The following is a 24,284-nucleotide window of genomic DNA, read 5'->3' on the forward strand; positions in this document are numbered from 1 at the left end:
TTACAGCTCCAACAAAAATCTGCAGGGGGTCACTGATGTAAGAGGGCAGTAAGGACCCTAATATAAGGGTAATCCATCCGCAGTCTCTGATTATCTCCTGTAGTCTGTCCGCCGTCTCTAATTATCTCCTGTAGTCTGTCTGCAGTCTCTAATTATCTCATGTAGTCTGTCCGCAGTCTCTGATTATCTCCTGTAGTCTGTCCGCAGTCTCTGATTATCTCCTGTAGTCTGTCCGCAGTCTCTGATTATCTCCTGTAGTCTGTCCGTAGTCTCTGAGAGCACTGACAGCAGTATTCTGGTGGGGCGTCCCCTGTCAGAACACAATAGCACAGATTGGGAGATCACTGTACTAACACTGCGTGTGTTAGTACAGTGATTTGTCAGTTTTTTTTTCATTCAGCCCAGCATGTGACAGTGTGTACCAGGCCTTAGACTGGACAATAGCCAACCTCACTGCAATCTTCATAAAAATTCGAAGAAGGCAAAACTGAAATTGTGTTCAATTTTCAAGATGATCTGAAAATATAGAATTAAAGAGGAGTTCCACCCAGGGGGGCCGTCAAAGAAAAAAAAAAAGTCAGCAGCTACAAATACTGCAGCTGCTGACTTTTACTTGGACACTTACCTGTCCCCGGGTCCAGCGATGCGGGGGATCGAAGCCCCGCTCGTCCCCCCCCTCCGCTCGTCGGCGCCAGCATTTCAACTGTGGGCGCCGAGCTGTGGCTTCACAGCCTGGCACCCACTGCACATGCGCAAGCGGCGCCGGGCGCCGTGATTGGCCGCTCAATCACCTGGGACCTGTAATGGGTCCCAGATGATTGACAGGAGGGAGGGAGCAGAGCGGAGCCCTTCCTGTGCCGAGGGGGAAGTGATGTCACCAGCCCAGGCAAAGGAACAGGCAGACTACGAGGGACCACCTAGCAACAGGCATTTAGAGGTAAGTGAAAAAAAAAATATCCAAATGTTTTTTTTTTTTTAGAATTTTTCCAGGTATTTTTGTTTTTTAGGTGGAACCCCACTTTAAGGATGTGATTGATTGCTTACTATGAGCAACACATACTTTTTCCTTTTCCAGTCTGTATGAATTTGGTGCAATTTGTTTTATTTAAAAAGACTTTTACTTAGTACCTGCTGCTGACCCCCCCCCCTCCAGAACAAAAAATGATCTACGTCCCTGTAGGAAGACATCTAAAGGGATGCAGGCCCAACAGATTTCCTCATTAGTGCTGTGCAGGTGCACAGTTGATAGATAATTATGAAACCACTCCCATCAGACCTACTCAGTACAGAGGCACAGAGGAACATACAAATTTCTTCAGAATAACAAAAGGTAGGAATCTGCAACAAAGGTTGTTATAATCCTTGCAATGTACATAGAAGGGGAATGTTTTTTTCCTCAACAAAAGTGGAGTTACACTTGAAGGGTTTCACCATGTAATTATAGCAGAGTCTCTCTTAGTGCTAATTTAGATAAAATTAAGTTGCACTGGCAGAATAGAATAGAATATGTAAAGTACTGAAAAAATGTGCTAAGATCATTGGAATAGGGTTCAAGGTGGAATTGTTTTCACCAACAAAACTGCAGTTTTACTTTAAAGTAAACCTGTCGCAATCATGGAAAACTCGAACTGAGCATCTGTAGAAAAAAACAAAACAAAACGCATAAGCTGAGTGCACCTTCAGTGAAAAACTGTATTATGAGTTATAGGCAGCTAATTCGAGGCAAATGGCAAAGGCATTGTCCGTCGGAAAGTCCGTCAAAAAGTCAGCCGGACCAAGTCTGCCGTAAAGTCCGCTCGTGTGTATGCGGCCATAAAGTAGAACAATAGGCAAAACTTTTTTTTCCATTTTGGATAGAGTAAGGGATGCTTATACCCCCTGTCAGATTTCTTTTTCACCATCTGTGTTCCACTTCCATTGTGGAGATTTACCTTCACTTCCTGTCCCATAGCCAAACAAAAAGAGAGAAGAAATCCCTGCAAATTAAGGGAATTCCTTGGGGACCTCCAGGTCACCAAAACTCAGAAAGTGTCCAGAAGTGTCCGTATTGGAAGATGTCCCCTCTATTACTTTTCAGGAGAAAACCCCAAAATGTAGGGTTTTCTTTTACTTTTACTTTCAATGATCAGGACAAACAAAGGGTGAATCTCCCTAACAGGGACAATGACAGCAATAAAAACTGACAGGTGTTCTAATCCCTCTCCACTCTATCCAAAACAAAAAAAAAAAGTTTTGCCTTTAGTTATACTTTAAGTCACTGCCTTCTGAGATTCCATTTTGGTCAGTGAAATTTTCCACCACATTTGACCGCATTCACACAGATGTACCGATCCATACACCATACACCGTGTGAAAGGCCATCTTCACCATTGCAGGATACATAGGTGTCCGTGCATCTGTGTGCTGGCAGTCCCATTCACTGCACAGTGGCTGTAAGGACATGGCTGCTGGTCCCAATTTGACAGCCAAACACAGACAGTGTGAGTTTGGGGCCACACACCCGCACAGCTGTTATTTTGGGACTAGCGAGCATAGCCCCCAACTGTCCCTGATTTTAAGGGACTGTCCCTGATTCAGAACAAAGTCCCTCTTTCCCTCTTTCCTCCTCATTTGTCCCTCATTTTGGGCTGATCTATATAGTTGTACATAAAATGCACTTTTTATCATTCAAAAAGTGTTTCCCAGTGCTAAACCTTTCATCTGATATCTATATTGCTACTTTTGTAAATTTCCAAAGCCAATACAAAGGAATAGTAGTGGTAAAAAAAAGTACTTGTGGGTTTAGCTAATCTTTTTTTTTTTTTTTGTATAATTCTCCTTTAAGTGGGTGTGTCCTATGCCTACATACATTTGCTAGTAGGTGTCCCTCGTTACCATACAAAAAAATTGGGAGCTATGCCAGCGACTGTATCCATATGCTCAGGTAAAGAACAAATAAGGCATGGGGATGCAAGCTCAACTTTTGCAGAAAAAGTCAAGATTTGCTTATAACTTCAGCTGCTTGTAGCTCTGGATCTACTGATCACTTTTGAAATACCTTTTCACTGAAGATCACCTATGATTGTGATGATGTCCAAGTTTGTGACAAGTCTACTTAAAGCAAGTGGGTGGCCAAATGCAAGAAGTTTCGCCCTTGAAGGATCCCAGAATTGGCTGCGTTCCTTGGCCACATTTTATACCTTTAACTGCATTATCAAAGACTGTCATTAAATCTTGAAACATTTCAAGCCAGTTACACGGAAATATAAAATATGAAATATATTTAGACAATTCTTCCCAAGTTCCCCCTTTCCCGCACTGTGTTTAAAATGCACTTCAGTTACAAGCCGCAGTGGGTGTCAATGTTAAAGCGGAGTTCCACCCAAAAGTGGAAATCTGATTCCTCCCCCCCTCCGGTGTCACAATTGGCACCTTTCAGGGGGGAGGGGGGTGCAGATACCTGTATAATACAGGTATTTGCACCCACTGCCAGCATAGATATCTGGAGAATCTGCAGGTATTTACGCCACTTCCCCCCCCCCCCCCCGCTGTCTGCTGGGAAACACACGGGTCCCAGAGACAGCAGGGGCCATCAGTATTGCGCTGCGTGACTCGCGCATGCGCAGTAGGGAACCGGGAAGTGAAGGCGCAAGCCTTCACTTCCTGATTCCCTTACCGAAGATGGAGGCGGCAGCACCCGAGGACCGAGAGACGGTTCAGCCTCGGGTGCCAACATCGCGGGCAGTGCACCCTGGACAGGTAAGTGTCCATGTTTTAAAAGTCAGCAGCTGCAGTATTTGTAGATGCTGACTTTAAAAAAAAAAAATTTGGCGGAGCTCCGCTTTAAGACACGGCCATTCACACCAGAAACTGCACATAACTGCGTGTTTTTGACTCCATGTCAACGTGCATTTGAAGTAAGCTTGATGCGCGTTTGAAGCGCGCTTGAGTAACAACACAAACTCACTGCTCTGAACTATGATATCCGGATAGCAGATAATTGGTAACTTCGGCACACCCAAAATCCAGGTGCTCTGAGGCTCAGGATGTCCTTTTTACAGGCAAACTTGAAGATAACTGAAGAAAAGCCGTCACTCTGGATATATCATCTGTGGTCTTTATTGTATCATGACAAGTATAAAAAGGACAAGCAAAGCGCACTTGAGTGCTGCGTTTTTTATGCAATCGCAGTGCATTTTTCTATATGATTTTGGGCTCGGCTTACTTGTTTTTTCTTTTATGTCACTTCCTTCTTCTTTGTAGTGTGTGGAGAGAAGTAAGAATGTGTGCTCTTGTTGGTATAATTCTGGTGCTGGCCATTGCCATTTTGAGACAACGTACTGGTAGGAGGTGTCGTTACTGAGTTCATCCACTACTGATGGAAATATAGACCAAGGGGCAATTCTGGAACCGCTACTATGACCTTCGTTAACATCCAGACAAGTTTATTTAAGCAGCTAATTATTTTTGTGGTCTCTTTTTTGTATGTAATAAAGGGAAAGAAAAAATATATATACAGTGGGGATGCAAAGTATTCAGACCCCCTTAAATTTTTCACTCTTTGTTATATTGCAGCCATTTGCTAAAATCATTTAAGTTCATTTTTTTTCCTCATTAATGTAAACACAGCACCCTATATTGACAGAAAAACACAGATTTGTTGTCATTTTTGCAGATTTCTTAAAAAAGAAAAACTGAAATATCACATGGTCATAAGTATTCAGACCCTTTGCTATATATATATATATATATATATATATATAAAATATATTTAACTCAGGTGCTGTCCATTTCTTCCGATCATCCTTGAGATGGTTCTACACCTTCATTTGAGTCCAGCTGTGTTTGATTATACTGATTGGACTTGATTACTTGATTGGGAAAGCCACACACCTGTCTATATAAGGCCTGAGGCTGGGTTCACATTGGTCCGACAAACGCTCCGACATTGGGAGCTCATGTCGCATGACGTGTGAAATTTAATGTTTCCCTATGGGAGCCGTCCTAACTGGTCCGACACAAGTCGTTCCGACTTTAGAAATGCTCCCTGTACTACTTTGGTCCGACTTTGATCCTACTTCAGCCTATTGACTATCATTGAAGTCGGATCAAAGTCGGATTGCCGTCTCGCATGATCCGACTTCGGCACGCGACTTGTGCTCAGATGATCTTGAGGGGGAACTCCGCGCCAAATTTTAGATAAAAATCCGGCATGGGTTCCCCCTCCAAGAGCATACCAGGCCCTTGGGTCTGGTATGGAACTTGAGGGGAACCCCCTACGCCGAAAAAGCGGCGTGGGGGTCCCCCCAATCCATACCAGACCCTTATCCGAGCACGCAGCCCGGCCGGACAGGAATGGGGGTGGGGACGAGCGAGCGCCCCCCCCCCCTCCTGAACCGTACCAGGCCGCATGCCCTCAACATGGGGGGGTGGTGCCTTGGGGGAGGGGGGCGCGCTGCGGCCCCCCCACCCCAAAGCACCTTGTCCCCATGTCGATGAGGACAAGGGCCTCTTCCCGACAACCCTGGCCGTTGGTTGTCGGGGTCTGCGGGCGGGGGGCTTATCGGAATCCGGGAGCCCCCTTTAATAAGGGAGCCCCCAGATCCCGGCCCCCCACCCTATGTGAATGAGTATGGGGTACAGCGTACCCCTACCCATTCACCTAGGAAAAAAGTGTCAATTTAAAAAAAACACTACACAGATTTTTAAAGCATTTTATTAGACAGCTCCGGGGGTCTTCTTCCGACTTCGGGGGTCTCTCCGGTTCTTCTCCACGCTCTCCGGATCTTCTGCCGGGCTCCTCCGCTCTCTTCTGCTCTTTTGCCGCTCTTTTGCTAAAGCGGAGGAGCCCGGTCTTCGGTCTTCAATCTTCTGCCTTCTGCCTTCTGCCCTCTTCTCCTGATGTTGACACGACGCTCTCTGGGGCTAGAATGCTCTCTGTGCGCTCTGCTCTGACTTATATAGGCGGTGACCCCGCCCCCTTATGCCGTCACAGTCCCTGGGCATGCTGGGACTGTGACGTTTTAGGGGGCGTGGTCATCACCCGATGACCACGCCCCCTTATGCCGTCATAGTCCCAGCATGCCCAGGGACTGTGACGGCATAAGGGGGCGGGGTCACCGCCTATATAAGTCAGAGCAGAGCGCACAGAGAGCATTCTAGCCCCAGAGAGCGTCGTGTCAACATCAGGAGAAGAAGGAAGAAGGAAGAAGGAAGAAGGAAGAAGGCAGAAGGCAGAAGGCAGAAGGCAGAAGATTGAAGACCGGGCTCCTCCGCTTTAGCAAAAGAGCGGCAAAAGAGCAGAAGAGAGCGGAGGAGCCCGGCAGAAGATCCGGAGAGCGTGGAGAAGAACCGGAGAGACCCCCGAAGTCGGAAGAAGACCCCCGGAGCTGTCTAATAAAATGCTTTAAAAATCTGTGTAGTGTTTTTTTTTTAAATTGACACTTTTTTCCTAGGTGAATGGGTAGGGGTACGCTGTACCCCATACTCATTCACATAGGGTGGGGGGCCGGGATCTGGGGGCTCCCTTATTAAAGGGGGCTCCCGGATTCCGATAAGCCCCCCGCCCGCAGACCCCGACAACCAACGGCCAGGGTTGTCGGGAAGAGGCCCTTGTCCTCATCAACATGGGGACAAGGTGCTTTGGGGTGGGGGGGCCGCAGCGCGCCCCCCTCCCCCAAGGCACCACCCCCCATGTTGAGGGCATGCGGCCTGGTACGGTTCAGGAGGGGGGGGGGGCGCTCGCTCGTCCCCACCCCCATTCCTGTCCGGCCGGGCTGCGTGCTCGGATAAGGGTCTGGTATGGATTGGGGGCGACCCCCCACGCCGTTTTTTCGGCGTAGGGGGTTCCCCTCAAGGTCCATACCAGACCCAAGGGCCTGGTATGCCTCTGGAGGGGGAACCCATGCCGGTTTTTTATTTAAAATTTGGCGCGGAGTTCCCCCCTAAAGATTCATACCAAACACAGTGCCGGCATTGGCGGGGATCCAAGTCGGATCCCCGTTCATTGAAAGTCGGACACATGCCGGCTTCATGTCGCAGGGCAAAGTCGGATCCAAAGTAGGACGGCTGTCGTGTCGCACCAGTGTGAACCCAGCCTTACAGCTCACAGTGCATGTCAGAGCAAATGAGAATCATGAGGGCAAAGGAACTGCCTGAAGAGCTCAGAGACAGAATTGTGGCAAGGTTGCTGCACTTAAGGTTCCTAAGAGCACAGTGGCCTCCATAATCCTTAAATGGAAGACTTTTGGGATGACCAGAACCCTTCCTAGAGCTGGCCATCAGGCCAAACTGAGCTATCGGGGGAAAAGAGCCTTGGTGAGAGAGGTAAAGAAGAACTGAAAGATCACTGTGGCTGAGCTCCAGAGATGCAGTTGGGAAATGGTAGAAAGTTGTAGAAAGTCAACCATAAATGCAGCCCTCCACCAGTCAGGGCTTTATGGCAGAGTGGCCCAACAGAAGCCTCTCCTCAGTGCAAGACACATGAAAGCCCGCATTGAGTTTGCTAAAAAACATCTGAAGGACTCCAAGATGGTGAGAAATAAGATTCTCTGGTCTGATGAGACCAAGAACTTTCTGACCTTAATTCTAAGCGTAATGTGTGGAGAAAACCAGGCACTGCTCATCACCTGCCCAATACAGTCCCAACAGTGAAGCATGGTGGTGGCAGCATCATGCTGTGGGGGTGTTTTTCAGCTGCAGGGACAGGACAACTGGTTGCAATCGAGGGAAAGATGAATGCGGCCAAGTACAGGGATATCCTGGACGAAAACCTTCTCCAGAGTGCTCAGGACCTCAGATTGGGCCGAAGGGTTACCATCCAACAAGACAATGACCCTAAGCACACAGCTAAAATAACGAAGGAGTGGCTTCACAACAACTCCGTGACTGTTCTTGAATGGCCCAGCCAGAGCCCTGACTTAAACCCAATTAAGCATCTCTGGAGAGACCTAAAAATGTCTGTCCACCAACATTTACCATTCAACCTGAAATAACTGGAGAGGATCTGCAAGGAGGAATGGCAGAGGATCCCCAAATCCAGGTGTGAAAAACTTGTTGCATCTCTCAAAAAAAGACTCATGGCTGTATTAGATCAAAAGGGTGCTTCTACTAAATACTGAGCAAAGGGTCTGAATACTTAGGACCATGTGATATTTTAGTTTTTCTTTTTTAATAAATCTGCAAAAATGTCAACAATTCTGTGTTTTTCTGTCAATATGGGGTGCTATGTGTACATTAATGAGGAAAAAAATTAACTTAAATGATTTTAGCAAATGGCTGCAATATAACAAAGAGTGAAAAATTTAAGGGGGTCTGAATACATTCCGCCCCCACTGTGTGTGTATATATATATATATATATATATATATATATATATATTATATATAAAAGAGTCCATAGGATTGCTGCACTTGAAATTTCTTTATTGAACCAAAGTTCAAACAAACATTACATGATGTGCAAGTTCATTACATCATGTGATGTTTGTTTGAACTTTGGTTCAATAAAGAAATTTTAAGTGCAGCGATTCTCTGGACCTCTACTGAAAAAAAAATAAATAAAAATGAAAAAAAAAAAAAATATATATATATATGATCTTACAAAAGTGAATACACCCCTCACATTTTTGTAAATATTTTATTATATCTTTTCATGTGACAACACTGAAGAAATGACACTTTGCTACAATGTAAAGTAGTGAGTGTACAGCTTGTATAATAGTGTAAATTTGCTGTCCCCTCAAAATAACTCAACACACAGCCATTATGTCTAAACCGCTGGCAACAAAAGTGAGTAAAGTGAAATTGTCCAAATTGGGCCCAAAGTGTCAATAGTTTGTGTGGCCACCATTATTTTCCAGCACTGGCCTAACCCTCTTGGACATGGAGTTCACCAGAGCTTCACAGGTTGCCACTGGAGTCCTCTTCCACTCCTCCATGATGACATCACAGAGCTTGTGGATGTTAGAGACCTTGTGCTCCTCCACCTTCCGTTTGAGGATGCCCCACATATGCTCAATAGGGTTTAGGCCTGGAGGCATACTTGGCCAGTCCATCACCTTTACACCTCGACACTGCAGAGGTGTTATGGAAGCCCAAGCCTTCATCTGCATTGTTGGGTCTGGTGTCTCTCATCTTCCTCTTGACATACCCCACGTATTCTCTGTGGGATATAGATCAGGTGAGTTTGCTGGCCAATCAAGCATAGTGATACCACGATCATTAAACCAGGTATTGGTACTTTTGGCAGTGTGGGCAGGTGCCAAGTCCTGTTGGAAAATGAAATCAGCATCTCCATAAGGCTGGTCAGCAGAGGGAAGCATGAAGTGCTCTAGAATTTTCTGGTAGAGGCTGCGCTGACTTTGGACTTGATAAAGCACAGTGGACCAAGCAGATGATATGGCTCCTCAAATCATCACGGACTGCAGAAAATGTTGCTATTCATTTGGAAATTAAGGTCCCAGAGTCTAGAGGAAGAGTGGAGAGGCACAGAATCCAAGTTGCATGAGGTCCTGTGTGAAGTTTTCACAATAAGTCCAAAGTCAGCGCAGCCCTTTACCAGGAATTTCTACAGAGCTTGTTCTACAGAGATGTTTAGAAGATAATCCTTGTACCTACAGGTAAGCTTTATATAACAATGTTCCTTAGTGTCAGGAGCATGTAGTGCTTCTGTTCCTTGATAGCTGCTGGTCTCATTCCAGCATCCTGGTTCTGGTTGTGATGCCTATCCACCTGCAAGGTGATTGATGTGACCAGTATCTTGGTGGAGATCAAACCTGATTTAGGCCAGCCAAGCCTGCAGTCCCATGTTTGTGATATCATTTGTAACACGTGCTCCAAGCTCCTTGTTTGTCTACCCTGCTCTGCTGTTTGGATTCTCCTGTTTATGACTTCTGATTTGAAACTGGACTATTCTTTGAACTCTGCCTGCCTTTTTGACTACAGATTGACCCTGACTATTCTGAACCTTGCCTGTCTTTTACCTGGACTGTCATTGAATCACTTTGCCTGTCTGCCAACCGCAAGTACCTGTTTGCTGTGCTGAGTTCGTGCCTGCCCTAGCATGGTGGTCTCCAGGCACCGTAGCACCGTGTATAAGACCTGGGGGCAACTAAATACTGGTAGCCCTGCTTGCATTATGGGAAAGGGGGCTCCTGTAGGTGAAGAACACAGAATCCAGCTAAAGTACGTGACCACCTGCATTAGGGGTGAACATGACACTTAGAAAACATCTATACCCTCTACAACAATTTTCTTCAGAAACATCTGAACCCCCTATAACAATATGCTTTAAAAGTATATGAACCCCATAAAACAATGTCATTGAGAAGCATCTGATCCCCCTTTATTAATGTTATTCAGAAGTATCTAATTTCCTATAACAATGTCCATCAGAAGTATCTAACTTCCTATTGCAATGTTCTTTAGAAACATTTGAACCCTCTAAAAAAATGTTTCTTAGAATCATTCATTCCAGTTATTTGATAAATAGGACAAGGTCATAGGTGTGCCCAGCCTATTGCATTAGGATGTGCACCCCAAATGTATTAAAACATGGACGGTGTTAGTAGGCAGTGGACTTTTCTGTAGGGCCAAGGTTGGTGTCAGCAGGGCAGTGGACAGTGTAAGTAGTTTTTTATTTCTATTTTATTTTTTTTACAACTTTTTAGGAGCCCCATTGGGGGGCTTTGGTGAAATTTCAACAGGGGGAATCTGCACCGTACAGGGTGATTAGGGTGTGCCCAGGCACACCCGGCATACCCCCTGCGCACACCTATGGACAAGGTATAAATGTTTCTTGAATATGGACAGTATACGTATAAATGTATGTTGAAATCTGGGACTGTGGTAACTGGAGAAATGGGCCATTCATCTTCCTGTTACTAATAGATGCCTGATCATTAGGTAATATTTTAATATTTAATCATCAGTGAAATGCTTTCATCCACATTTCCTCTTGTCAGATGGCCACATTTTGACCTTGACCTTTATATTTTACACTACGTAAACTTTAGAGAGCTAGTCAAATGCTTAATTCCTGCCTAAAAAAGTATATTTATGTGGATGCATTTATTACAGATATTTTTTGCAAAAGATGGGATTTGTCATTAAATGGTAAAAATCATATCAATAGAAGCTTAACAAGAGATTACATGCCCAGATACAGCCAAAGTACTAAGCGCTACAGCAGATACTACAGTTACAGCTCAGAGATACAAAAAACAGTCCATGAAAAGAAAGAAGTCAGAAAGCATATGATAGCTACTAACAGTGCTTCATCAAGGTTAAACAAAAAAAAAAGGCCAAAAGTGTTAAAGGAGAAATTGAAGATACTTCAGGTACTGAGTGTGCCTTACCCTCCAAAGAGAGAACCTTATCATTTTTCATCTGGGACATTGACTCTGGAGCTACAAGACAGTTAACCAATGATATAAAAGACAAACAATATTCTCAACGCTACTCTTCTCTGTCAGAATACAAATAACTTAAATTGATGTCCATAAAATAGTATGGTGCACTGTTCAGATAAATGTCCAGGAACTTAAACAAGCATAAAGTCTAAAAACAGCCTGGAGATTGTTGTGGAAATGTTATTAAGATGTATTTAATATGTATCGTCACAGAAACCGAAGGAAGATAGAAGACAGAAGAAAGAAGATGGAAAGAAGAATCATTTAAATAAAGGAATTGTCAAAAACTGTCTCTTGTCATTTTTAACATTTTTGACAGTTTTTTTGTGAAATGGTAGGGGTACTTTTGTACCCCCTTACCATTTCAAACAGGGGGGCAGGATCTGGGGGTCCCCTTGTTAAAGGGGGCTTCCAGATTCCGATAAGCCCCCCGCCCGCAGACCCCCACAACCATCGGGCAAGAGTTGTGGGGATGAGGCCCTTGTCCTCATCAATATGGGGACAAGGCGCTCTGGGGGGGACTCCAAAGCACCCTCCCAATGTTGAGGGCATGTGGCCTGGTACAGTTCAGGAGGGGGGGCGCTCTCTCATCCCCCCTCTTGCCAGGTTGCGTGCTCAGATAAGGGTCTGGTATGGATTTTTGGGGGGACCCTACACCATTTAAAAAAAAATTTTGAGCCCAGACACGCCCATAGACTCCCCTAGTCATTGTTCATTGGTTGAGACTTGTATAACTCCTTCTGTTTGAAAGATTGCCTGTGCTTGATTGGCCAATTGTGAAGTTAACAAGCACTATTGTTATATAAATAAAGATTGCTCCCATTATCTGCAAGTCTGCCTCTGGAGCTAAGGATGTGAGGATGGTGGTCATGTCTGTTTACTTGGGAAGATACGGGAAACAGGGTTGTACACAGATGCATTATATCAAAAGGCTGAAAGGGCGCTTTAGTAGCGCAGGAGACATGGATTACGCGCAGCGTATAGTGGAATGTCCATGACAGTAATGGTGAGCCAGGATTTTAAGGAGAGAAAAGAACCTCCTACACATCGGAAGAGGAAGGAGGGAGAGCGGATTCCCAGTCCAGGACATCAAACCGTTTCAAATACTTTCTTGTCCTGAGGCAAAGGGGCTTGTTTTCTTTCTCCAATGTGTTAGATAGATTCTGCTTTGCAAAAGAACACATTTTTCATCTTTTGGTATAATGGCGGGATTTTAATTGTATGTTTGTCATCATAGATAGGTTTATTGTTTGGGATACTTACCTCCTCTATAGGACCCATATAATACAACCTAAAATGTTTGTGTAAGTAACTGTATGTTGTGTAATAAATTTGTGATGTATATGAGAAATATAAAAGTATGAATTGTGACTATTACCCACAGTATGTATGGGACCAACAAGCAAGACACATGTCCCCATACATGTGCACCCACAGATGGTCGTTTAGAAAAGGTTCTGTTTGAAGTTGCTTTTGAAAATGGCTGCCACATATTCAAGTGGCCACATGGCTGAGGGGGGAAGGACAGCCATGCATTGTTGGGACATGTTTTACAGAATTCTAGACAATAGCATGGGGGAGTTTTTCTGTTTTGAGATGAAAAGATCAAGCATGCAAGCAGCAAGGTCCTGTGTATCTGTTGACCTTACAACTTTCAGAGTGAAGTATTGTCTGTATTTGGGAACAGGAGTGTATGTTTGAGCCGTGTTATTTTATGTTTTATGTAACTTTGGGATTTTTGGATGTGTTGGTTGGTTGGATAGCCTGTTTTGGTCCTCCTCTGGGCCCAAGTTGATGTAGCCTAAAGTGTTTGTCTACGGTTAAGTGTTCATTCGGTGTCTCAATTGTGTAGTCCGTTTTTGTGGGGAGAAATTTTGGTTTTCTAGTGAAGAAATTTTTGTTTGTGCTGGTTTTGGCGCTATCAGCAACTGCATGTCATGTGTTAATGCCACCATTTTGTCATGGTCCAATTGTCGTTGGCCATTTTGTTGTAGTCCGTATTTCATACACCATGTTGTCGTGGTCCGATTTTCGTTTGTTGCAACTGCCATTTCGTGTCTGCTGTGTTTTGGTTTTGGGTGGAATTGCTCTGCTTTTGGGCCAGGTTTCAGCATTTAGTGAGGGTGAGCCATCTTTTTGAGGGAGTTTCAGTTGTTGGCTTTAGTTGCATTGTTGTTGTGTGGTATTTCCGTCTCAAAATTTGTGGTCTGACTTACCAGTGGATATGGGAGTTGAGGGGGATTCCCTCCCATTTGCAATATGGGGGTTTATCCCAGCCTTTCCTGGATAAAAGGTTTTTTATACATGTTAAAGTTTCCTATATGATGTTATAAAGTCCAGAGGGGGTAGCCATAGCTATTTTTTTTAAGTAATAGACATAATATTAAGTTCAGGGAAGCCAGGCTCCCCCGCCCCTCCCCATTCCTGTCCATTGATATGTAAATAAACCAGTTGGATGGGTTTCTAGAGATCAGCAGAGAACAGGAAGTTCTTTGCAGGATGTGATGTATCAACAGGAAGTTCTTTGCAGTATGTGATATATCAACAGGAAGTTGGTGGGAGGAGCTTGGGGTCTTTTGAAACAAGCATGTGGACAAAGGGACTTGTGTTTGGAAGGACAATGGAAATCACTTTGGTTTTTAAATTTAATTCCATTTGTTTTGCAAAGTTTTATACTGTAATACAATTTTGGGTAGAGAGTAAACGGAAGGCATCCACGTTATTGTTGTAACATCTAGGTACAGATAGAAGCCATAATATTGTTTTGAATAGTGGAGGATTTCATGGTGCTTTGTAGTTTGTCTGACGAACACGTTTAGAGGGCTGCATAACGCGAGACTGGTCGGGCCGTGTATAATTGTTGGAATTCCGGTGCGCGATTTTATTAGCATAAACGTGAGGAGTAGTACTCTCGCAGCCCCAGTCAGGCTTTGTATAATAATCAGAAATCCGGGGCCCAGTTATAGTGATAAAGGCGCAAACAATAACCTCTCCGAAAGTAAAGCGCAGGGTTCTCTGGACACAGAGTCCGCCAAAAAAAGCAATTTGAATCGTCATGGGTAATGTTGGTCGTCCATGCGTTGGAGGAAAAAAAATGAGGCTCCACACCAGTCAGACAGCTGCATAGTACATGAGGTCTGGGTTTGGGGCTCCAGACATGAAACCCCTTAAAGATTAGCATATATGGTCAGAGGGTACAGTAAGGTGTATTCCTTTGGAATGTACTTTTGATGTCTGGAGATACGAGAACCCAGAATAAAAATACCTTGGAAGTAGCTCAGTTGCGGCTTTAGAAATCTGTAATGATGAGTGAGTTGATGGATGTGTAGTACACGTTTGTGTGGTTAAAATTCTCATGTCTGTTTTTCAACTTTGTGTGGCTGGCCCATGCAAGATTTGAAGCTGCTTTTGTGTTTTTTCCTTTGTCATTTTTTCTATTGTTTAAATAATGAAAGCAGCCTTTCGTCTGGTTGTTTTTATTTTTGTTTTGGAAACTATGAAATATCTCCCTCACATTTGTATCTAAATGTATCTCTCATGTTTTAGTCTTATTTGTATGTAGCAATATGTTAGAGCCCTTCTATGCATCGCGGCCATTGTATTTTTGTAGGAACATGAAACTTCGTTTGTTGTCGGTTTTGAGGAATGTCAGTGACAATTTACCAATATACACGAATGTTGTATTGTTTGCCATTATTTGCAGATTAAAGATGAAGGATAGAGTAATAACTTTTGTTTATAAGCATCTTTTTCAGGTTCAGTGAGTTTCTGAAAGTGTATGTACATAGATACACTAACCTAAAAGAAGGTAAAAGTATAATAGGCTGTTTCATTGTTTTTTGTTTTTTTTCTGCACCATTCTAAACCCTGCATCTCTTCCTCTGGTTTGTAATGAGGAAGAAAATGGGGAGATAATGGTGAGAATGACAGTTTTCAAACTAATAATACTAAACTCTCTAATTCTCTAACATGTTCTACGACTGTCTTTCTTTGATGGAATTTGAATCAGCAACCAGCAGTCTGGTGAAGGAGGCTCCCATCCCAGATGCTAAGAACCTTTTTGTCAATGGTTCCAGGTATTACACCCCAGATGGTAAGCCACGCAAAGGTTATGCAGTGACCACAGTCATTGAGTTTCCACATGTCTGGGTTATCGCCATATGAGGTTTGTTTGGAGGTCAACCAAAATTATGGTTGTACATTCCTCAGCAGCTGTCACCTACATTCTCAGCTGATGGGGTAGGTGCAGTTACTGTAACGTGAACTTCAAAAGGTCCACCACAGGGTTCATGAGTCCCTCCTGGACCCTGACACAATAACCGGTTTACATTCTTTCCAACCAGGTGACTGGGTCATTGTAAAGAAGCTTGATGGATGAGACAACTGGATCCACACCAGCAACTGCAAGAAGCTGCTCAACTACACCAAAGGATGAGGAGTATCTTTGTTTATTAATATTTTTAGCTTAGTGTAGTCTCCAACTAACTAAGAAAGCGAACAGGACCAATTGCTGGGTCTACTCTGAATCTCCACCGAGCTTTAGTACCCCAGCGATGACAGCGGTACATGCTATATATGATGTTCATATTGATATGATGAGTTTTGACAAACTAGTAAAAACTCCAGACACTTGTCAATAGAACTTAACGATGCATTTCTAGAGGCTAAAATTAGTTATATTTTTAACAATAGCTCTGGTTCTTGCCAGTTTGGGTATCAGGACAACTAGGTACCCCACAAGTGTGGTTCAACTTTAGTTTGGTACTTATGCGGGTCTACAGCTTATAAGGTAACTCCCCCTAATGCAAGAGGTTCATGCGTCCTGGTGGACCCTATGTAGATAAGCTCACTTGATTGCTGAAATTAGTTTGCTAATTCAAAACGGGGTTTGGTATAGGAAGATGTTCGCTGGCCCACCTGCTTACTGTAGGTGTGATGAGATCGAGTGTAAGGTGTAGCAAGATGGCCTTAAGAACGTCAAATTCGTAAGTGTTAGTTGATTTCCGCCATGCGCAGTAGTCAGTCAAGTATTTTGTCAGGCAAATTCCTTGGTGCACTGACATTAGTCACTGAAGGGATTATGACGTGTTGCGCCTGCGCAGTGCGTGCAGTTTGGAGCTCCAAAAATGCCCAGCTGCTCCCAGGGCCGGATTAGCCACAAGGCCACCGAGGCCAGGCCTCGGGGCGGCAGTGGTGTAGGGGCGGCGCTGCTCCTGCAGGGACTTCGCGGCCGCCCCCCCTTTTGTGCTGTCCATTACAGTCTATTATGGGCACCAGTGCCCATAGAAAAGATGGCCGCGAGCCGACCACGCAACTGCGCATGCGCCGTTCCAAAGCCGGCTGGGCTCGGGAAAGCTTGTAAGCGCTCGGCCGGGCGGCGCATGCACAGTAGCGTGATTGCGCCGCCCGGCGCCATTTTTGAAAAAAGTAGAGAGTAGCTAGTAATGTCAGTGGTGCGGCGGTGGGGGAGAAAGATGACATCTCTCATTGCCCGCACCGCTGTTCCGCCCTCCTCCTTCTGATGGCAGGCAGCATGGCAAGGGACATCCCAATCTGGTGGCAAGGGACATCCCCATCTGGTGGCAAGTGACATCCCCATCTGGTGGCAAGTGGCATCCCCATCTGGTGGCAGGCAGCGTGTCAAGTGATATCCCCATCTGGTGGCAGGCATGGTAGCAAGTGACATCCCCATCTGGTGGCAGGCAGCGTGGCAAGTGACATCCCCATCTGGTGGCAGGCATGGTGGCAAGTGACATCCCCATCTGGTGGCAGGCAGCGTGGCAAGTGACATCCCCATCTGGTGGCAGGCATGGTGGCAAGTGACATCCCCATCTGGTGGCAGGCAGTGTGGCAAGTGATATCCCCATCTGGTGGCAGGCAGCGTGGCAAGTGATATCCCCATCTGGTGGCAGGCATGGTGGCAAGTGACATCCCCATCTGGTGGCAGGCAGCGTGGCAAGTGACATCCCCATCTGGTGGCAGGCAGCGTGGCAAGTGACATCCCCATCTGGTGGCAGGCATGGTGGCAAGTGACATCCCCATCTGGTGGCAGGCAGCGTGGCAAGTGACATCCCCATCTGGTGGCAGGCATGGTGGCAAGTGACATCCCCATCTGGTGGCAGGCAGCGTGGCAAGTGACATCCCCATCTGGTGGCAGGCATGGTGGCAAGTGACATCCCCATCTGGTGGCAGGCAGCATGGCAAGTGATATCCCCATCTGGTGGCAGGCAGCGTGGCAAGTGTCATCCCCATCTGGTGGCAGGCATAGTGGCAAGTGACATCTCCATCTGGTGGCAGGCATAGTGGCAAGTGACATCCCCATCTGGTGGCAGGCATAGTGGCAAGTGACACGCTCAGGGCTCCCAATGATTCTGCATTATGGTGAGTTGAACTATTTCAGTTTATATTACAATGTAATGATAGAAATAATGTGTTTCAATCATCCTGACACCATAACAACCATGGTGCCGGGGATGATTGAAGCACTAACACCAGCCATTGCCTTGAGAATTTGCCTGCGAAAAATCCTTACCCCTCGCGCGCTTACCCTGAAGTATTTTTAGTCTGTACAATTAAAGCCAGTTATTTTCAGTGTTCTCGTGTATGGAGATATGTTTTTAATTGATCTATTGTAGAAGTCATCGATAAAGGACGTGGTTTGTGTGTGTGTGGGGGGGGGGGGCGGCATTGAAGGACCCGGCCTTGGGGCGGCAAAGGGAGTAAATCCGGGCCTGGCTGCTCCTAAACGTCCGTTTACCAGCAACAGTGTACATGAGGCCTAAGAATGTGTGCTCTTGTTGGCATAATTCTGGTGCTGGCCATTGCCGTTTTGAGACGATGTACTCGTAGAACCTTTCGTTAACATCCAGACAAGATTATTTAAGCAGCAAATTATTTTTGTGGTATCTACTAGTCCCAGCATTCCCACATGTCCCATCTGGGCCCAGGAGGGGGGAGGAGTCCCCGGAAGTTGTGTCCTGGAGGGGAATTCTCTATTATATGACCTGAGAGTCCTCTAATAGCATGCTACAGAACACCTCCCCCACCACCTCTGTACACAACCCCTCCCATGCCTCTATACATAGCCCCTTCCCCAACTCTATACACAACCCCTCCCCCACCTCTATACACAACCCCTCCCCCACCTCTATACACAACCCCTCCCCCACCTCTCTACATAACCCCTCCCCCACCTCTCTACACAACCCCTCCCCCACCTCTCTACACAACCCCTCCCCCACCTCTCTACACAACCCCTCCCCCACCTCTATACATTACCCCTCCCCCACCTCTCAACATAACCCCTCCCCCCACCTCTATACACAACCCCTCCCCCCACCTCTATACACAACCCCTCCCCCACCTCTCTACACAACCCCTCCCCCACCTCTATACATTACCCCTCCCCCACCTCTCTACATAACCCCTCCCCCCACCTCTATACACAACCCCTCCCCCCACCTCTATACATAACCCCTCCCCCCACCTCTATACACAACCCCTCCCCCACCTCTATACAACCAATCACCTGTCCGCCATCAACAGGTTACTGACCCCCAATCTATAGATTGGTGATTGTCCATCCAGTCCTGAGAATTACACCGCTCCGTCATACAACACACAGACAGGGGCCCCCACCTTCACCTTCAGGTGTTTGGGAGAGGATACGAGCGCCTCATATTATTATATATATTTCTATTATTTTATTATTATAATCTATGGATTGTTGTTTCTGTCCATCCAGTCCTGAGATTTACACAGCTCTGCAATGTAGCACAAGGATCCCCATTATTCAGACATGGGCCACCACCTTATAGACTCATTCACACAGACATTCAGAAGGGGAAACCATCACCTCCTATTATTATTATATAGATTACTTTTATTATTATTATTCTATGGATCTAATCACTGGATCAGCATTTTGTTTTGTTTACATTGTTGTGTTTATAAAGTTTATTTTGGTGACACCAATCTTCAAAAGTTTGGAAAACATCCAGAAATGTATAATGCTGATCTCTGGGGAAATTTAAAAGCTACCCTTGCCATGGGGCTCCTCCCACCCTGCAATACTCCTCCCGCCCAGCTCGGCTCCTCCCACCCTGCAAGTCTCCTTCCGACCTACAAGGCTCCTCCCACCCCATAAGGCTCCATTGATTTTGCAAGTCTCCTCCCACCCTGCAAGGCTCCTCCCCCTGCAAGGCTCCTCCTGCACCGCAATGCTCCTCCCACCCAGCAAGTCTCCTCCTGCCCCACAAGTCTCCTCCTACCATGCAATACTCCTCCTGCCCAGCAAGGCTCCTCCCACCCTGCAAGTCTCCTCCCGTCCTGCATGGCTCCTCCCACCCTGCAAGGCTCCTCCTGCCCCTCAAGGCTCCTCCCACCTTGCAAGTCTCCTCCCACCCTGCAAGTCTATTCCCGCCCCTCAGGGCTCCTCCTCCACAAGGCTCCTCCTGCACTGCAGTGCTCCTCCCACCCAGCAAGTCTCCTACCGCCCTGCAGGTCTCTTCCTGCCCCGCAAGTCTTCTCCCACACTGCAAGGCTCCTCCCCACCACAAGGCTCCTCCCCTGCAAGGCTCCTCCCACACCACAATGCTTCTCCCACCCAGCAAGTCTCTTCCCGCCCCACCAGTCTCCTCCCACATGGAAAGGCTCCTCCTGCACCACAAGGCTCCTCCTGCAACACAAGGATCCTCCCACCTTGCAAGACTCCTCCCGCACCGCAATGCTCCTCCCACCCAGCAAGTCTCCTCCCGCCCTGCAGGTCTCCACCTGCCCCGCAAGTCTTCTTCCACACTGCAAGGCTCCTCCCCACCACAAGGCTCCTCCCCTGCAAGGCTCCTCCCACACCACAATGCTTCTCCCACCCACTAAGTCTCCTCCTGCCCCTCAAGGCTCCTCCCACCTTGCAAGTCTCCTCCCACCCTGCAAGTCTATTCCCGCCCCACAGGGCTCCTCCCCCCACAAGGCTCCTCCTGCACTGCAATGCTCCTCCCACCCAGCAAGTCTCCTACCACCCTGCAGGTCTCCTCCTGCCCCGCAAGTCTCCTCCCACACAAAAGGCTCCTCCTGCACCACAAGGCTCCTCCTCCCGCAAGTCTCCTCCCGCACCACAAGGCTCCTCCCACCCCGCAAGTCTCCTTCTGCCCCACAGGACTCCTCTCACGCACAAGTCTCCTCCCGCACCACAAGGCTCCTCCCACCCCACAGATCTCCTCTTGCCTCAAAAGTCTCCTCCCACCTGCAAGTCTCCTCCCACGCTGCAGGGCTCCAAAGGTTAGTTCACCTTTACCATAAAATGATATGGACACGCCCTCATCTCCATCTCTGCACCTCAACTGCACAGAATGAATGGAGCGGAATAACTCTGCACAGAGCTTCCTGTCTATTCATAAAATGAGTTAAATAAAGTGTAAATACCGTGCTAAGACAAAAGCAAAATCAGCAAAAAAGCAGCAACAATAAACCATCTAATACCTAATGGTGCTAATAAATGTCAAAGTAAGAAAAGTTGCGCTACATTAAATATTTCTTATCCAAGAAATAGTGTGAACCAATACTATACAGAAAACCAGGACACACCCGAATCAAGAGTGCATCCTGAGCATCCTAAACTCCTTCAGGTGATGTATACATAAATGAATTGTGAAATAAACAAAATAGCGACAGCTGAAAAAAATCATGTGCACATCAATCAATAAATGAAAAAACAATGTCCATAAGACCATTAGTGTCCATATACAAATAAAATAAAATGAGCAGCGTTTTCTTTAGATGTAATAGAAAAAATATGTGAGTTATAATCCACAGCAGGTATCAAGGTCCAGATATTCAGCCTTAAAATGTCCAGAAATGAAAGACAGCTCGTTGTAAACTCTGTATGTGATAACCCTTACCGGAACCGGTGGACCCCCTAAAGAGCAGGGTCATACGAGCAGACAGATATAGCCCTCTGCGGGGACACTTGAATCCTCTGGTATCTTGAGTCCTTTGGTCGCCTTAAGCGGTCTGCGAGGATTTCGACAGATAGCAGTAAATGCTTAGCAGCTGGATGTCCCCAATCTGAAAAGAGAAGCACACTCGGGCTCCCAGCCACGACTGAGCAGACAGTAAGGGACTCCAGTCGTGTAGTAAGTTAAAATTAAAAATTTTAATGTTAACTAGATAAGCAAAAGCTCATAAGACAACATGTACAGAGGTAATGTACAGGGATATTGCACAGAAAAATTGTATAAAGGTGCATGAATAGATAAAAAGCCGGCTAGTGAAAACAAACAATAAAAAGCACCCGTGTACCAGGTCACATGTGGCGTGATTGCGTCAGCACAACGCACAGCCCTACATGTTTCGCAATACCTTGCATCTTCCTGGGGCGCAAGGTATTGCGAAACATGTAGGGCTGTGCGTTGTGCTGACGCAATCACGCCACATGTGACCGCTCCTTGACCACTGTACACGGGTGCTTTTTATTGTTTGTTTTCGCTAGCCGGCTTTTTATCTATTCATGCACCTTTATACAATTTTTCTGTGCAATATCCCTGTACATTACCTCTGTACATGTTGTCTTATGAGCTTTTGCTTATCTAGTTAACATTAAAATTTTAAATTTTAACTTACTACACGACTGGAGTCCCTTTCTCTCTGCTCAGTCGTGGCTGGGAGCCCGAGTGTGCTTCTCTTTTCAGATTGGGGACATCTAGCTGCTAAGCATTTACTGCTATCTGGCGAAATCCTCGCGGACCGCTCAAGGCGACCAAAGGACTCTAGATACCAGAGGATTCAAGTGTCCCCGCAGAGGGCTATATCTGTCTGCTCGTATGACCCTGCTCTTTAGGGGGTCCACCGGTTCCGGTAAGGGTTATCACATACAGAGTTTACATCGAGCTGTCTTTCATTTCTGGACATTTTAAGGCTGAATATCTGGACCTTGATACCTGCTGTGGATTATAACTCACATATTTTTTCTATTACATCTAAAGAAAACGCTGCTCATTTTATTTGTATATGGACACTAATGGTCTTATGGACATTGTTTTTTCATTTATTGATTGATGTGCACATGATTTTTTTCAGCTGTCGCTATTTTGTTTATTTCACAATTCATTTATGTATACATCACCTGAAGGAGTTTAGGATGCTCAGGATGCACTCTTGATTCGGGTGTGTCCTGGTTTTCTGTATAGTATTGGTTCACACTATTTCTTGGATAAGAAATATTTAATGTAGCGCAACTTTTCTTACTTATTCATAAAATGAAGCATAGTAATCAGTTTACTACACTTCAGTTATGTGTCAATGATCCATGTCATTTCATACAAGAAGGGGCCGGTAAATTACATATTTATTGGCCCCTTCACCACTCTCCATCCTAACCCATCCCCCACAGCAGCCGGAGGGAGGGGGGAACCCAGCAGGGCTAAGTGGGAGGAGGGGGGCAGCACGGGGCCTGGAAAAGAGTGGGGGGACCAGAGGAGAGCGGGGGACCTGAGAGGAGTGAGGGGACCAGAGAAGAGCGGGGGGACCGGAGAGGAGCGGGGGAACCGGAGAGGAGCGGGGGGACCAGAGAAGAGCGGGGGAACTGGAGAGGAGTGGGGGGGGGCCAGAGAAGAGCGCAGGGACTGGAGAGGAGTGGGGGCACAGGAAAAGAGTGGGGGGACCAGAGAGGAATGGGGGGCCGGAGAGCAGTGGGGGAATGGAGAAGAGTGAGGGAACTGGAGAGGAGTGGGGGGACCGGAGAAGAGTGGGTGGATTGGAGAAGAGTGGGTGGATTGGAGAAGAGTGAGGGGACCAGAGAGGAGTGGGGAACCAGAGAAGAGTGGGTGGATTGGAGAAGAGTGGGGGGACCAGAGAGGAGTTTGGGGACTGTAGAAGAGTGGGTGGATTGGAGAAGAGTGGGGGGACTGTAGAGGAGTGGGGGGACTGGAGAGGAGTGGGGGGACTGGAGAGGAGTGGGGAGACTGGAGAAGAGTGGGGGGACTGGAGAAGAGTGGGGGGACAAGAGAAGAGTGGGGGGACCGGATAGGAGTGGGGGGACTGGAGAAGAGTGGGTGGATTGGAGAAGAGTGGGAGGACCGGAGAGGAATGGGGAGACTGGAGAACATCAGGGGAGATACCGGAGAGGAGTGGGGGGATTGGAGAGGAGTGGGGGGATGGGAGAAGAGGGGGGTCAGATAGAGGAACCAATGCTCTCCTTCAGCCCCTGAATGCCTACGGGAGGGAGAGAAGGAGAAGCGGACATTCAGCAGCTGCAGGAGGAAAATGGAGGGCATTGGTTCCTCTAGATGCAGCCCCTCCTGTCCAAGTATAGATGGGGGCCAAACGGGACCCCTGGAGCATTGGGGCTGGCTCACGACCCCTGTAGTTACGCCCCTGCTTCCTTGTATTCTGTGACACAGAGTCACTATGGCCTGTGAGTAGGCACTGTTGTGTCACACATTTCACAGAGCCCCGCCTTCTTATCTACAGAGGTGCCGAGAGGAGGTGGAGTCAGTGTAGGAATAACTGTTTGTGGGCGGCAAGGTACCATGGGATATGTAGTCCTTAGAAATGAGGAGTAGCTGAGAAGCATTCAGTGACTCCAGGAAGGTGTGGAAAGATTGTTAGCAGACAGGCAGCCAGAAAGTTTGAGTACTCAATCAATTCCCTTTCAGAGCTCTCTACCTACTTGCACATCATATCCCCACCTCTTATTGGAGTGCCTAATTATTGTCTGTGCATCTCCTCTCCACTTATCTCCTTACATACACTATATTACCAAAAGTAATGGGATGCCTGCCTTTACACACAAATTAAATCAATTAGTGGAGGGGGGATTATAGTGTGGGGTTGTTTTTCAGGGGTTGGGCTTGGCCCCTTAGTTCCAGTGAAGGGAACTCTTAAGGCATCAGCATACCAA

General features: G+C 46.5%; 1 protein-coding gene across 1 annotated transcript in view; it reads right to left on the bottom strand.

Moving 5' to 3' along the window:
- Positions 1 to 21,457, bottom strand: part of LOC141108440 (discoidin domain-containing receptor 2-like) — a 311,526-nt gene extending 290,069 nt beyond the window's left edge. The window contains exon 1 of the mRNA XM_073600047.1: positions 21,286 to 21,457. The gene's annotated coding sequence lies outside the window, so the exon portion shown is untranslated. The remainder of the gene's footprint in view (positions 1 to 21,285) is intronic.
- Between the last annotated feature and the right edge of the window lie 2,827 nt (positions 21,458 to 24,284).

This window comes from Aquarana catesbeiana, linkage group LG09 (genome assembly GCF_042186555.1).
Source record: "Aquarana catesbeiana isolate 2022-GZ linkage group LG09, ASM4218655v1, whole genome shotgun sequence".
NCBI lineage: Eukaryota > Metazoa > Chordata > Amphibia > Anura > Ranidae > Aquarana > Aquarana catesbeiana.